At 40.4% G+C, this 14918-nt stretch overlaps 1 protein-coding gene across 2 annotated transcripts in view; it reads left to right on the top strand.

Annotated features, from left to right (window-relative positions):
• Positions 1–5081: 5081 nt before the first annotated feature.
• Positions 5082–14918, top strand: part of EDA2R (ectodysplasin A2 receptor) — a 38419-nt gene continuing 28582 nt past the window's right edge. Inside the window, exon 1 of one of the 2 annotated variants that reach the window (XM_036271363.1) lies at positions 5082–5148. The gene's annotated coding sequence lies outside the window, so the exon portion shown is untranslated. The remainder of the gene's footprint in view (positions 5149–14918) is intronic. The other variant, XM_036271362.1, reaches the window with a different exon arrangement.

Genomic DNA, 14918 nt, shown 5'->3' on the forward strand with positions numbered 1-14918 from the left:
ACCTCTGAGAGAGACCTGGAGGTGACCAGAGAGCACTACGTTTTTCACTGGTCCCTGAAGAACAGCTCTACCTCCAGAGATAGATACAGGGAGGCTGGCCCCTGTTTATCAAGCTGTCAGGTCAGGCTGATTCCAGCAGTGAAGTATAATCAGAGAAATAATTTACTTGGGAGTAGTTGGTTTGAGTTCACAAAGTGACCCTTGCCTATATAAGGAGGAGATGGGAAGAGCTCCCATTTAGTAAGCTAATATGACCTCACTTCTACTACCCTGGCACATGAGGCCAGAGTGGCTCTCCCATAAAGGGTAGTGCTGAGAGCTTTAACTCTGCTGACTTCCACGTTGTACCTCAGGTCCTTGGGATCAGTTCTGAGGAAAAGTCCAAGAGGCCCTGGGAATCCCATTTATTATTAGATAGAATGTTTAGGAAAGTCCTCTCTGAAGAGGTGAAATTTGAGCACAGACATGAAGGAAGTGAAGGAAGGAGACACATAGGTATCTCGGGAAAGAGTTGCCCAGGTTGAAGGGACAACAAGTGTAAAAACTGAGTTTAGAACATGTTTTGACTGTTCAAAGAAACATCAAGGATGCCAGTTTGATTGAGTGTGGGGATCAAGGAGCAGTAGCAGGAGATGAGATTAGAGATATAGGGGTAGAATGGTAGGGGTGCAATGAAGTAGACCAGAGTATAGATTAATATAGACTGTTGTTAAAGATTTTGGCTTTTAATCTGAATAAGAAGCCAGCCATTGGAATGGTTTAGACAGACTTTGAAATGGTTTACATTTTCAAAGAATCACTTTGGCCACTGTGCTGACAATTGACAATTGACTAAAATGGTGTAAGGACAAGAACAAGGAGACCCATGGGAAGTTATGACAATAATCTAGGTGAAAAGTGGTGGTGGTTTGCAATGGAGTGGTTTCAGTGAAGGTGCTGATAAGTTCTGGGATTCATAGTACGTTTTGAAGGCAGAGCTGATTAGTTTTGCTGATGGATTATTTGCAAGATGTGAGAAAAAGAAGAGGAAAGGATGATTCCAATGTTTTGGCTTCATAAAATTTCTGTAAAAATGAGATAAATTAATCCATGTAAAACACTTGGAACAGTGCCTACCAAGTGCTTGGTGAATGTTAACCACTAGTATAGTGTTATTAGACAAGTTATGGTAGAGGGTAGATATTTCATAGTTGCTGCTTGAGGTCATTTTCTAAATAAAGCTATAGCTTTTGGACCCTGAAGCTTCCCTGGTACCTTTACCTCAGGACTCTTCCTGTCCTCCAGAAAGCATCATGGAGTTCACGGAGCTCTTTCATCTGTAAGATGCAGATAGTAATTCCTATCTCATAGGACTGTTGAAAGCTATGAAGGGGAACATTTGAATGATTTATAAATGCTCAGTAAATATTGTCCTTCCTACTTTCTCTTAAAAGAAGAATTCTGATGGTGCTGTCCCCTAGCCAATGCATTAGCTTATTTAGAGAAGTATTGCCAGTGGCATAGCATGGCTCTGTGTTCTTGCACTCAGTTTGCTGAGTAGGATCAAAAGAGGTAAGACGGTATATCTGAGAGCACAAAGGTTGGATGAGCCCTTGAGGCTGGGGTTATTGAAAGGCACTTAATCCTGACCTTTAAGGATGTTCCCATCTCAGCGGGGAAGAAATTGTGTTTAAAAAATAAAAGGATGTTGAGCATTTCTTCATATATCTCTTAGCCATTCGTATGTCCTGTTTGGAGAAGTGTTTATTTAGATTCCTCTGCCCATTTTTTAATTGGGTTCTTTGTCTTCCTTTTGTTGAGTTGTATGAGCACTCTATATATATTGGAAATTAACCCCTTATCTGACATATCATTGGCAGTTATGCTCTCCCATACAGTGGGTTGCCTTTCCATTTTGATGATTGTATCTTTTGCTGTGCAGAAGCTTTTGAGTTTGATGTAGTCCCATGTGTTCAGATCTCACTTATTTGTGGAATATAATGAACATAACAGTCTGAGGAATGGGGTAGTCCCAGAGACGTGGAAGTGGGGCACAGACTGACAATCCCCAGAAGAGGGAATGGTGGGGGAGAGATAAACCACAGAACTTATATGCATGTGTGCATGAACAATGGACATGGACAACAAAGCTGGGGACAGGGCAGGGAGGGAGAAGGGCGAATCAGTGGGGGGAAAAGGAGAAACATTTGTAACAAAAATAAATTAATTAATTAAATTTAAAAAATAAATAAATAAAAGGTGGTGTGGTTATTCTAGGTGGAAGGGTGTCCCCAGACTAAAGGATCCTTCTTGCTCCCACCTTACATTTCTTCCCTTATAAAACATTTCAGCATAGGGGCTTTCTTGGCAGCTCAAGTTCAACATATTCAAAGTCTTCCTGATAGTCCCCATTTTGTTTTTTGCACCCTGGCATACTCATTAATGTTTATTCCTCAGCTGTATACCAGAGACACTTTCCCAGCCATGCCTCTTCCTAACTGTTTAACATTGAGCAAATCAGTCTGGGCCTCAGTTTTCTCATCCCTAAATTGTGATTAGTACTAGGATAGTTACAAGGATTAAATAAGTTAATATATGGAAAATATTGGGAAGAGTGTCTGGCTGACAGCTAGTGCTTTATAAGGGTTAACTATTAAGCACTAGCTCATCATGTTTGCCAGTTAGTGGAAGAGAAAGAACAAACATTAAACAAGTAAGAAAATTAATTAATTAAATGATTACAGATTGTAATTGAATGCCAGTAAGGAAATAGAGTACAAGGGAAAGTGAGAGGACTGGGTCAGTGAGGCTTATATGAGAAAGTGACTCTGCCACGAAGACTCAAACCCTTCCTTGACATCATATACCATAACTTCACACTTTTAAATGCACAATCTTTCTTGTTTCCATTCCCCCTTTTCATCATCAGAATCAGCCCTTTATTACCTCTTGCCTTGATCATAGTGGTAATCTACTAAGCAGTATCTAGCAACAGCCTTTACTCCAATAATCCATAGCCTACTCTGCAGCCACATCCATCTTCCAGAACTCTAGGACACAGAGTATCCTTTGGACACCTACTGCATTCTACTTGCTTTATGAACATGAGCTCATTTCACATTCACAACATCATGGAGAAAATATTATTAGCTTCTGCACATTGGACAACTGAGTCTCAGAAACGGTAACTCTTATGCTGAAGAGCCAACAGCTAGTAGATGTTACAGCCAAAATGGAAATAGAGGTCTCTGGATTCTAGAGTCTATATTCCTTCTAGCTGTCTCCCTAAACATTTATTTTATTTATTATGTGATTACTATGTACCCAAGAGAATAATGATAGCAGATACTTATATAACATTTGCTATATACCAGGCACTGTTAGATCCATTGATTCATTTAATCCTCAAAACAACTCTTTGAAATAGGTACTACTGTAATCTCCATTTTAGACACGAGGAAGTTGAAGTACAAAGAAGTTAAAAAAAATTGCCTAAGGTTCCACAAGGGGTTTAGTGGAGTGGCACAACCAGGATTTGAAATAAGGCTTTCTGACTCCTGTGTACTTAGAATTCATTTAAACTCAATAAACACTTATGTTAATATATGTCAGACACTGTTTTAAGCTCCTTATACATATTAACACTGTTTTATATACTAACTCATGTAGTCCTCAGAACAACCTTATAAGAAAAGGATTATTATTGTTCCCATTTTCCAGATGAGGTTACTGAATCACAGAGCAGTTAAGTAAATTGCCCAAGATCACACAGCTAGCAGCAGAGATTCGGGATTCCAGCTCAGGCAGTTTTCCCTCCTTCTAAGCCTCAACTCACAGTAGCAGTGTAAGAGGCCACAATCTGGCCCCACATCTAACCAGAGGACTTATGTCTAGTTCACTTATGACCTACTCAAAGTCACCTCAGGGCCTTTCAGCCTGTTTTCCTACCAAAGTCATTGCTGCCGCTGTATAGAGACTGCACCCTACACTCCTAGCATATAGCCTTTGCCCATGCCAGGTGGGGAGTCTGATCATGACATATTTCTTGGTCCCCTCCCCCATGCCTTGGATGAAACTTTTCTTCCTTTCTACCCATAATGCTATTTGCTTCTCCACGTTTTTTACTCTACCCCCATTTATTGAACAGCATTTGCCTTGCCTGGATTCTCTCTCTCTCTCTCTCTCTCTCTCTCTCTCTCTCTCTCTCTCTCTCTCTCTCTCTCTCCCCCTGTGTCCTCTCTGCTCTTCTAACCTGAACCTCATAGTGTGGCCCTTCATTCTATAGTGTGTGATGTTCTTGGACTATACAGTCTGTCTTAGGTCCCTAACTCCTCTGAAAGTTCTTCAAGATCAGGGCCTAGTAATATTCTAACTTCGTCACTGCTGCCTCTGAGATCATAGACTCCTCAACTCACATAGTGTCACTGATGGAAGAATACTTAGAGGCTATCTAGTCAAATTCCTTTGCACAGGGACTATGGGGCACAAGAAAGGTGATTCCAATCCAGTTCTCCTTGATTTTTAGTGGTCTTTCCCCTGCTTTATGTCTTCTCTCCTCCTGTTCAAATCCTACCTACCCTTCTAAAAGAAAGAGTGTTTGTTTGTTTGTTTGTTGTTTGTTCGTTTTTAATAACCAGAGCTGGAAAGTGGATTTTCCACTGGTCTGAAAACTGTTATTTTTCCAACACTAATTTTCCCTGTCAAACTCCAGGCCTGCAAACACTCATGTACAGAAATTTGAGGAGCTGAACTGCATCCTACTGTGCAATAGTAAGAAGAAATGTAATCTGCAAGGTGCCTCCAAGCACTTGACCTTCCCTCTGTTCTCACAGACTAGGCAGGACCTGACTTTACGCCCATCTTCCTTCTCACCTCTGCTTCAGTCTTGGAGCTTTTCAGTTCCTGCCATAGGAGTGGCTTGGCCACTGTTTACAGCCGCCCCCCTCCCGCAGTTTCGCCCTCCCCACAGTTTCCCTCTCAGGGGCGGTACTTCTTTGCATAGCCACGCCTACACACTCGGGTAGTCCAATAGCTGCCTCAGGAGCCTCACAGAGGTGGAGAAGTGGGTGTTACATGAAAGGAAAAGAGAATGAGTTTGGGCTGTTGTTGTTACACGTGGACTTGAACTGAGTCAGAGAAGAGCTTTGATTGCAACGGATTTCATCTACTGTGAGTGTGGTATGCAGGCTGGGGGCTGAGGGTTGGGGTCTTGGTGGGATGTCTGGCCTGCAAAAAAGGTACAATTTGCCCAGGAATTCTGTTGCTAGAGCAAAATTCATTAATCCATCCATTTACAAGGTAAATATGGGAACACCCCCTGGCATGACAAAGCAGCTCAGACCTGTGGGAAATAGGGGTGGAAATTCAGGATTAGGTTAGGATTACCCTGTTTGAGCACCACAAAATCAGAATGGCTGGGAAAGCATCCCGTGGCCATCTGTCAGTCCATCCATCTGTATCCAGAGAGTGGTGTTTCAGGTGACAAGGACCTGGGATAGTGCTCTGATGGCCTTGGCAGCAAGTTCCTTCCTGTGCAGGCTTTTACTGGATTCCTATGGCCTCTGGGAACATGCCTGGATGTGCCCAATCACCCTGAGCATTTGAAGTTGGGAGATAAGGAAGAGAAGGAGGCTGAGAGCTTAGGGGAGGGAGGGAGGAAGGGAGGGGTTGGATCAGACATGTGAAGCATCCAGAGGGAAATTGAGCTGCCAGCCCACCCCATGTGGCCCTTGAGCAAGTCAGGGCTTGTGTAAAGAGTTACACAGGCTCTATTTGGGGGTTTTCAGTCTGCCCCCTCATGCAACCGGCTGGGTTTCACTTGATCCCTCACTCCTGGAATCTAAACCCAGGGCAGTGATATTTTGATCCTGCCTTACCCCAAACACTGGCCAAGGCTGAGGCAGCTGTGAGAACTAGGGGACAAGAAGAGACCCGCCAGAAACCAGTCTGAGAAAGCAAAGACATCAGGGTCTGATTTGGACAGGTGTTGGCATGTCAAGCAGGGTAGCTAAAGCAGGAAAGTGAGGGTATCTTCTCCTACATAACTCTCTTGTTTCCTCCTTCACCCCAACATACCTTTAATTCAGCTCAACAGACGCACTGAGCACTACTCTGTGTCACCACTGTGTGAGACAGGGAAATGCTTGATACATAGGCTGTGCTCACTGACACCTGACAGTTTCAACATGGATATAAGAAAATAATATATAACACAAGATAGGCTTTAAAGGTACAGTCAAAATGTTTTGAGGTTGTCAAGTTAGGGTAATATCAAGTTGAGCCAGAGAAAATCAGAAAGGGTTTTTTAAATTTTTTTTTTTTTGAATTGTAACACCTTTCGGGGCTCCAGGGCACGACTATTTGAGCTCAAATCCCATTTCCACCATTTATAAACTTGTGTGACATCGGATAAGTAGAATTACTTCCCCTTCTCTGAACTCTGGTTTACTGTAGGCTAAAATGGAGATAATAATAGAGCTTACTTCATCACGTTTTTTGTGAGGATTAAATTAGGTAATCCATGTAAAATACTTTTACACACTTAGCACAGTGGCTGGACCAAAATAAGCACTCAATAAATGTTAACTATTATTATTATTTAAGATGGAGCATGAAGCACAGATAGGATTTCAACAGGTGGAGATAGGACAGAAAATAGTCTAAACAGAGAAAACAACAGGAACAACTGTTTGGAGGCAGGGAAGCTCGGGGCATGTGAAAAGAACACTGTCTGAACTGGATTTTAAAATACAATTAGAGAAAAGATGGAAGTTAAAGTTGCCATGGCTAGATTGGGGCAAACTGTGGAAGATTTTCGATGATATACTTTCTGTTTGATGCAGCACAGAGTGGAAAGGCATTATAAGTATCTGAGTTAAAGAAAAATGTCAAATCTGTGTTTCAGGAAGAATAGTCTGGTAAATGTGAGTCAACTGGATTGAAACAGGGAAACATGAGAGGTGAATAAACCAGATGCAGAAAGGGGATCAGTATCTGGAACTGAAGTGGTGGCAGTGAGAATAGAAAGGCAATGAATTTAGCAGGACATTACAAAACTTGAATCTAGCAAATTTAGAAGATGATAAATTATATGAGATTGAAAAAGAAGGAATGAGAGAATCAAAATCTTTTGGAATTGGCTTAGACTTTGAAAGATTGTGCATTGCAATCTCACTTTCATCCACTTCTGTGGATAGTGCAATAGAAAGGGTACACACTTTCTGAATTACACACAGCTATGTCCTGGGTCTGCTGCTTACCTGCTCTTTACGATCCTAAACATATTATTTATCTGTCATTCCCAACCAGCTTTGCATTTCCGTTGTGCATTTAGAAATATGTGTGGGGAGTGTGATTATTTTGTACAAATACTGAAGTACTACTGTATTTAGTGCCAACCAGGTTGATGCACAAAAGAACTGTTCCTTCTTCCCACTTATAACACCAGTAGTAAGCCCAGTGAAAAATACTGAACTTCTCTGATCCTCAGTTTCCTATGCTGAAATACATGGATAGTAATACCCATGTTATAGTTTTGGTGAGAGGATTAAAAGAGATAATCTCTGTAAAGTATCTGGCACAATATCTTACACATAGGCTTGCAATAATCATAATATTTTTTCACCCTAGTTGACTTCATTTTAAAACATCCTTGATAGTTTCTGCTTTGGACACTTCCAGAGGGAGTGTACTTAATGATCTCTAAAGTAATCCATTCCCTTCATGGAAAGCCTTGACTCTTCACAAATTCTTCCTTCTGTTAAGTGGAACACAGTCTTCCTGTGGCTTTTACTCAGATACCCTTATCATTCTCGCTGGGACCACTCATGACAGTTCTTTAGAGATCTGAAGACCAGAGACCAGATCTTCCTGCATCCTCTATTCCCAGGTCAAATAGCCCAGCTCTCCCACCATTTCTCATATATGGCTTGTTGTCAAATCAAGTAAGACTCTGAAGTTTTGAGCTATATAAATTGGGGCAATGGTCATGATTTCAAAATGATGGGAAACATTGCAAAAGGAACAGGATGGGTGAGTATGACAAGTTGCTTTGTAATATAGTATTTCTTTTTTTGTGTGTGTGTGCGTAATATACTATTTCTTAAGTTCCTACTATGTGCCAGTTTATTTCAAATCCATCATCCAACTGACTCTTCACCCAGCTCAGGAAGGTGCGAGTGTTTTTGTCTTAATTTTACCAGTGGCCAAACAGGCCTGGAGAAAAATAAAACTTGCTAGAGATTGTTTAGTCAGTGCCTGAGCCAAAACTGGAAACCATATTTTTCTTACTCCCAGATCAGTGTTTGTTTATTTATTTATTTCATTTTTTATGTCTCTTTGAGTTTAAGGTACAAGCTGGGCAATTGGGCTAACTTTTGCAGTAGAGAAGGGATCCTCTAATTATCTTAAACTAAATTTTTCTTCTTTGAAGGAACTCATTTAGAGAAGCTATTTAACAGGGACAAAAGTCTGTATTCCCAGAGGAGTCAAGCAATAACTCTCTATTTGGGAACACAAACCAAGCCAAAAAACATTACTTTGCCTACTTTAGATGTGTTCTTCCGCTGCTCCACCTGAATGGCTCTTGCAGAGAGGGAGATGTAGTTTGTAGTCATTCTTCAGAGCTGAAGCTTCATATTAAGAGGGAAGCAATTTTTCTCCGCTTTCATTCTGGAAACTGGCCCCATTCATCAGTTCTCCAATTATGTTCTTAACAAAAGGGGTGTAAGTCAGTTTTACCATGTCTGTAAAATGGAAGGAATATTATTATGTGCTCATGTGAGATATAAGGATGGCTAAAGTTTGTCTTGGATTAGAATTGACTGTACATGTTTTCTGACAAGACTGTGATTTCCTAAAGGTAAAGAAGATCCTTTATTCATCTCTGGTTTTTCCTCTTGTCACAAAGTCCTAATGCAGTGACTAGAATAAAAGGTTCTTGCCAAGTGTTTATTTTTTTGTTTTCTTTTTGCCTGTAAGATAGCCATTCTTCCTATCTCAGGGTGACTACAATTATAATATCTCTCAAGTACCCCCAAATACATCACAGTATTCTCAAAAATAAAGGAATTGTCAAGTAACATATATGGTGGAATCAAAGAGTAAGATGTTTTCACTTTTAGGATGTAGTTAGTCACCATGTGGATAAGCCAAAGGGAGTGGATAAGCCATTTCCTTCCATGGGCCACCTCTCCTGACCCAGCTCACCCTTTGGAATTGTTCCTGTTGAGGGTGAAATAAGCCAAGACTAGGCTTTGGATGTACAGACAAAGGAGAGAGAGAAGCTAGAGCCTTAGTAATATACTCACTGAGTAACCAATCAGTCCTGAACTTGGGCCTACCCCTCTCTTTAATTATGAGAAATAGACAAGCCTCTGGGCTGTGATTGTGGAGACTTGTACTCTAGTCCTGACTTTGCCACTGACCAACTATGTTACTTTGGGAAAATTCTAGCCCTTCTCTGCGCCTCAGTTTTCTCATTGGGATTATCAGGGAATATGATTAGGTTATCTTGAAGAATCTTTTTGTGATTCCATGACAATATGTTTCGAATTATCTGATGGTTTAAAGTTTTAACCAGTTCCCGAAGAGAAAGAAAAAATAAACCATAATGAAATGTGCTGTCTTGTGAGTTCTGATGTGGCTGTTACTGAAAGAGATCAAGTAGAGCTGGGTGGTATTTTTTATTGGACAACAGAAAGCTGGGACTAAGATGTGTTTTAAACTCCCTTCTAACTCCAAGATTGTAGGATTCTGTCAATTGTCTTACAGAATGTGCATTTACATATGAGATCATAAGCTTCTTATTACATCAGTTTCATCTTTCCCTCACTACCCTGCCAGGTCTTATACCTTTTTATTTTTATTCTTAGGCATCCTAAAAAAAAACAAAAAACAAAACAAAACAAAAAAAAACGCAAGGAATATTTTAGTATCAGTATCCCATCATATATAGTCAGGCTTCATTCTATGGACTGATTCTCCAATTACAAAAGAATAAATGGTCCTGAGCTAAGCCTGCAAATGCCCATCCATTTATATGTCTGCTTCTTTAGCATATTCTATTTCTTGGCCTATGAAGAAGGGAAAATGTACTTGATAGAATTTAGATTGCTAAGGGAGGAAAGGCACTGTTCTAATTGACATCTTCAAAGAGATGCAGCTATTCCAGATTGCTTAGTAAATTGGATAGGATGGAGAGAATGTGGGGCAAGACCAAAAAAACTTTAATAGAAGTCAGAAATTAGTGCACATGACTGAGTTTTATCCAGTCCCCAGCCCTGCAAAAGAACAATCATACCATGCATTCAATTTTCAGATGGGACAAGTTAGCCAAAAACATCACCATCTTGGGATGTCAATTGATGTCCACCACTAGTGCTGCTGGTGGGATAACTAATTTTTGATGATACCACAATTTCATGGTATCTTGCCATGGTTGGCACATGAATAAGTGAATCACTTTGGCTAGCTCCACAGAAAAGCAAAGCAAGGGCTCCAGATATTAGCTGGGTGCTCATCTGGCTTGTGGCTTGTCTCCAACGTCCTTTATTCCCCAGCTCTGGGTGGGATACTAACCACAAGCATAGCAACCCCTTACATGTGTAGCACAACCCAGAGTTTCCAGAGCACTCTCACATACATTATCTCATTTTTCCCTTGAACATCATCCAGGGGAGTTTCTATGCCTTTGCTCCCACTTGGGAAGACTGTTTCAGCAATCATTAAAAGGATATTTTCCCATCATATTCAGCCCAAAGTTTGCTTTCATTAATTATATTGCAATAGTCTTGGCTACACAGTGTTTTTTCTCCTCCCTTTCACAATTATTCCTCACTCATTGCCAGACACTAACCAAATATTTATACACTTTTTAGCTCTTTGTCCTCCTCAATTTAGAGTCTTTTAAGTTATGTTTGTCTTTTTAGGTTTGTACTTAATTTGTTGGGAATGTGTGTGCTCACACATGTTTTGAAGAAGAAAGAATTTAGCTCATATGGTTAGCATTTGCTTTTGGCTGAATGGAAATGGCCCAGTTCAATTGGTTATTAATTGCATCTATACAGTGACAAGAGTTTTTAATAAGATTTTTTTTCTTTTTCTATCCCAACATTTTTATCATTATTTGTTGCTCTGTACACTCAAATAAAGGACAGAGTAAATAGGTGAAGCTTCTTTAATTTTGCACAACTCCCTTCATTCTCCTCTGTTGATATATTAAGCCTGGCATTACTGGAGCAGATGTTGCTATCACTATCAATTGAAATTTTTCAGCTACTTTGGAAATGGGAAAAAAAGCTTGTTATAAACTGTAATAACTATCTGTAGTTTCTGAATTGTTTCTATTCCATCTACATATAATATACTTGAACATCACATGCCTACAAAAATAAAATCAAAATAATGAATCCCCAGTCCTGATGCTCCTCCACCTCCCTGTACCCACAACTGAGAGTGTTGCTCACCCCTTAATTCTTTTTTCAATCAAGGAAGTTCTCTATATAACCACAATGCAAATATGCCAAAATCAGGAAATTCACATTGATAAAACACTGCTATCCAACGCACAGACATTATTCAGATTTTACCCATTGTCCTTCTTGTCCTCTGTAGTAAGAATTTTTCAGGTTCAGGGTCTAATCCAGGATCACATGTTGCATTTCAGCTGTCATGTCTCTTTAGCCTTCCTTCATCTAGACCAGTCTTAGTCTTTCTTTGTCCTCTCAACTTTGACATTTTGAAGAGATGGGCTCAGTTATTTTTTAGAATGTCTTTCATGTTGGATTTGTCTGATTATATTAGATTCAGGTTATGCAAAGATGGCAGAAATACCCCAGAAGTGATGCTATGTTCTTCTCATTGATCCTATCAGGTGGCAGGAAATTGTGATCTGTTCCCATACCGGTGTTAACTTCAATCGCCAAGTCCTGGACATGTCCTCCAAATTTTTCTGCTATAAAGTTACTATTTTCCCCTTTGTAATAAATAAATAACTTTTGGGGATATTACTTGAAATTATGTGAATATCCTGTTTATTATAGTAATTGATGGCTCTTGTTTGAGTCAAATTAGTGTAATAATTGCCAGGTAGTGATTTTTTAAACTATATCATTCTTTCTGAATTAATTATTTAACATTTTACTGTAAGGACCTTTCTTTCTCTTTTATTTATTTATTTCTGTCGATATGAATCCATAAATTCTGATTTTATTCAATGGGTTATAAACCATTACTATCACTACTTATTTTTTATTATTTTTTTTTATCCTCACCCGAGGACATTTTTCCATTTTTTGTTCAGGTAGAGTGGGAGGGAGAGAGAGGAACAGAGAGAGAGAGAGAGAAACATCGATGTGAAAGGGACACATCGAGTGGCTGCCACCCACACGACCGACCAGGGCCGGGGACAAACTGCAACCGAGGTACATGCCCTTAGCAGGAACCGAATCCGGGTCTCTCGGGACCTCAGGCTGATGCTCTAACTGCTGAGCCAAACCGGCCAGGGCTCACTACTTATTTTGATGCTCAGATTGTCCCAGATTTGGGCAGTGGGAGTTCCTTCAGGCTTTCTTCCTTGCTTGTCATTCTCAGGGTTCACTCTCCTAGCCCAAGCCCTGGACTCAACCATTTTGCTAAGGACCCCTGATTTTTTTTTAGTGGGGACCAATATTAGAACCTGAGATCTGGAAGCTAGGTGTGCTTATTGCCACTGAGGTGTCATTGCTCATGTTCTCCCACTGGAAATACTGGGGAAAATAGCCATTTCATATAATTCTTGCCTTTTACCATTTTATATTTGTAGCTCCTTCCTCTCACTGCAAGAAATCTGGCTCCTAACAAAATCAATATATTTACTCCTTTGCTCAATTCTACAATACATGTAAACTTGTTTTAGAATTGCTATGCCCACACCACTATTAACAATAAACCTACTAACCTATTAAGTCATTTAAGTTTTCTTTGCAGTTCTTTTGGTCCTTTTATCTTCAGACTGAGAGGAGTGAAAGTACTGTAGCTAAAAATGTTACTCGGATTCCTACTTTTAATATGGTTGTTATCCCTTTGGTATATAGTTAAGTTTATTTGTTTCTGTTTGTTTCCAACTTGGAAGTAAAAAAAAAAAATCCTTGTTGATTTGACTTTTGGCAGTTTAATTATGATATATCTTGGTGTGGTCTTCTTTAGGTTCATCTTGTTTGGGACTGTCTGCACTTCCTGGACCTGGATGTCTGTTTCCTTCACCAGGTTGGGGAAGTTTTCAGCCATTATTTCTTTAAATAAGTTTTCTATCTCTTTCCCTCTCTCTTTTCTCCCTCTGGGACCCCTAAGATTCTAACATTGTTACTCTTGATATTGTTCCAGAGGTTCCTTAAACTATCCTCATTTTTAAATCCTTTTTTTCTTTTTGATGTTCCAATTGGGTGTTTTCTGCTACCTTGTCTTCGAAATAGCTTCATCTAATCTGCTGTTGATTCCATCTAATATATTCTTCATTTCAGTTATTGTATTCCCCATTTCTGACTGGTTCTTTTTTTTTATCCTCACCCGAGGACATTTTTCTATTTTTTGGTCAGATAGAGTGGGAGGGAGAGAAAGAGAGAGAGAGACATAGGCGTGAAAGGGACACATCAAGTGGTTGCCACCCGCACGACACAACCAGGGCCAGGGACAAGCTGCAACCAAGATATGTGCCCTTAGTGGGAACCAAACCCAGATCTCTCTGGACCGCAGGCTGACGCTCTAACTGCTGAGCCAAACTGGCCAGGGCATTGACTGGTTCTTTTTTATGTTTCCTATGGCCTCTTATATGTTTCCTATCTCTTCGTTGAAGTTCTCATTGAGATCATTGAGCCTCCTTATAACCAGTATTTTGATCTCTTTATCTGATAGATTGCTTTTGTCAGTTTAATTTAGTTCTTTTTCTGGGGGATTTGTCCTGGTCTTTCATTTGGAATATATTTTTCTGTCTGCTCATTTGGGCTGTCTCTTTGTGTTTGTTTCTATAAAGTAAGTAAAACAGCAGTCTCTCCTGGTCTTGGAGGAATCATCTTGTATAGAAGCTACCCCTTTGCAGACTGTGTGTGCCAGGTGTCTTTGGCAGGCCATCTGGAGTGTGCATGGGCCACAGGGAGTCCTGGAAGCAGAGGGAGCCAAGGCTTACCAGGACCTGGAGCTGGAGTGGGCTCAGACCTTGGGTAGTCCCAGGGACAAGTCACACTGGGACCTGGAGCCAAAGCTGAAGCAGGTGCGAGCTGTAGGAATTCCCATAAGTAAGCTGCTGGGGCTGTAACTGAAATGGGTTTGGTTTGCAGGAAGTCCCAAAAACAAGCCACACCTGGGTGGCAGCTTAACTAGAGCAGTGCAAATTGAGGGGCGTGTTGGGGACAAGTCACTCAACTGGAAACTAGAGCTGGAACAGGCTGCAGGGAGACCTGTCTCTGTCTCTCTCTGTGTGTAAGTGTAAATTTAATGTTTTCCTGGGAAGAGGTGAGTTTAAGGTCTTCATATGCTGCCATCTTGAACCAGAAGCCAAGAAGTGAAGAAATGTGCTTCCAGTGTCGGCCTCCCACTCTAACATAAGTGTGAGGTAACACTCGCCTTGGGAGACTCAGATGGGCCTCACCTTTTAATTCTTAAAACATTGTCCTATATTACCCTATTCAAGTTCTATTCTTTCTTTCCTGGGTTCCTCTTCTAGGTTGCTACTGGCTATCCTTCTTCTAGCTTCAAATATGGATGTCTCTCCATTTTTGTTCTTGACATTTTTCTTTGCTCTAGGCAAGTGATTTTCAGGCAGTGTACCACAAGAATTTTTTAAACATGCAGTACCTGACTATTTAGTCAGGAGCACTGACCTCTTTTCCCTTAGATTGTCAATTTTTTAAAAAATGACAACATCCAACACAACAATAGTCATCCAATGTGAATGAATCAAAATT

Source organism: Molossus molossus, unplaced genomic scaffold, assembly GCF_014108415.1.
Source record: "Molossus molossus isolate mMolMol1 unplaced genomic scaffold, mMolMol1.p scaffold_m16_p_2, whole genome shotgun sequence".
NCBI lineage: Eukaryota > Metazoa > Chordata > Mammalia > Chiroptera > Molossidae > Molossus > Molossus molossus.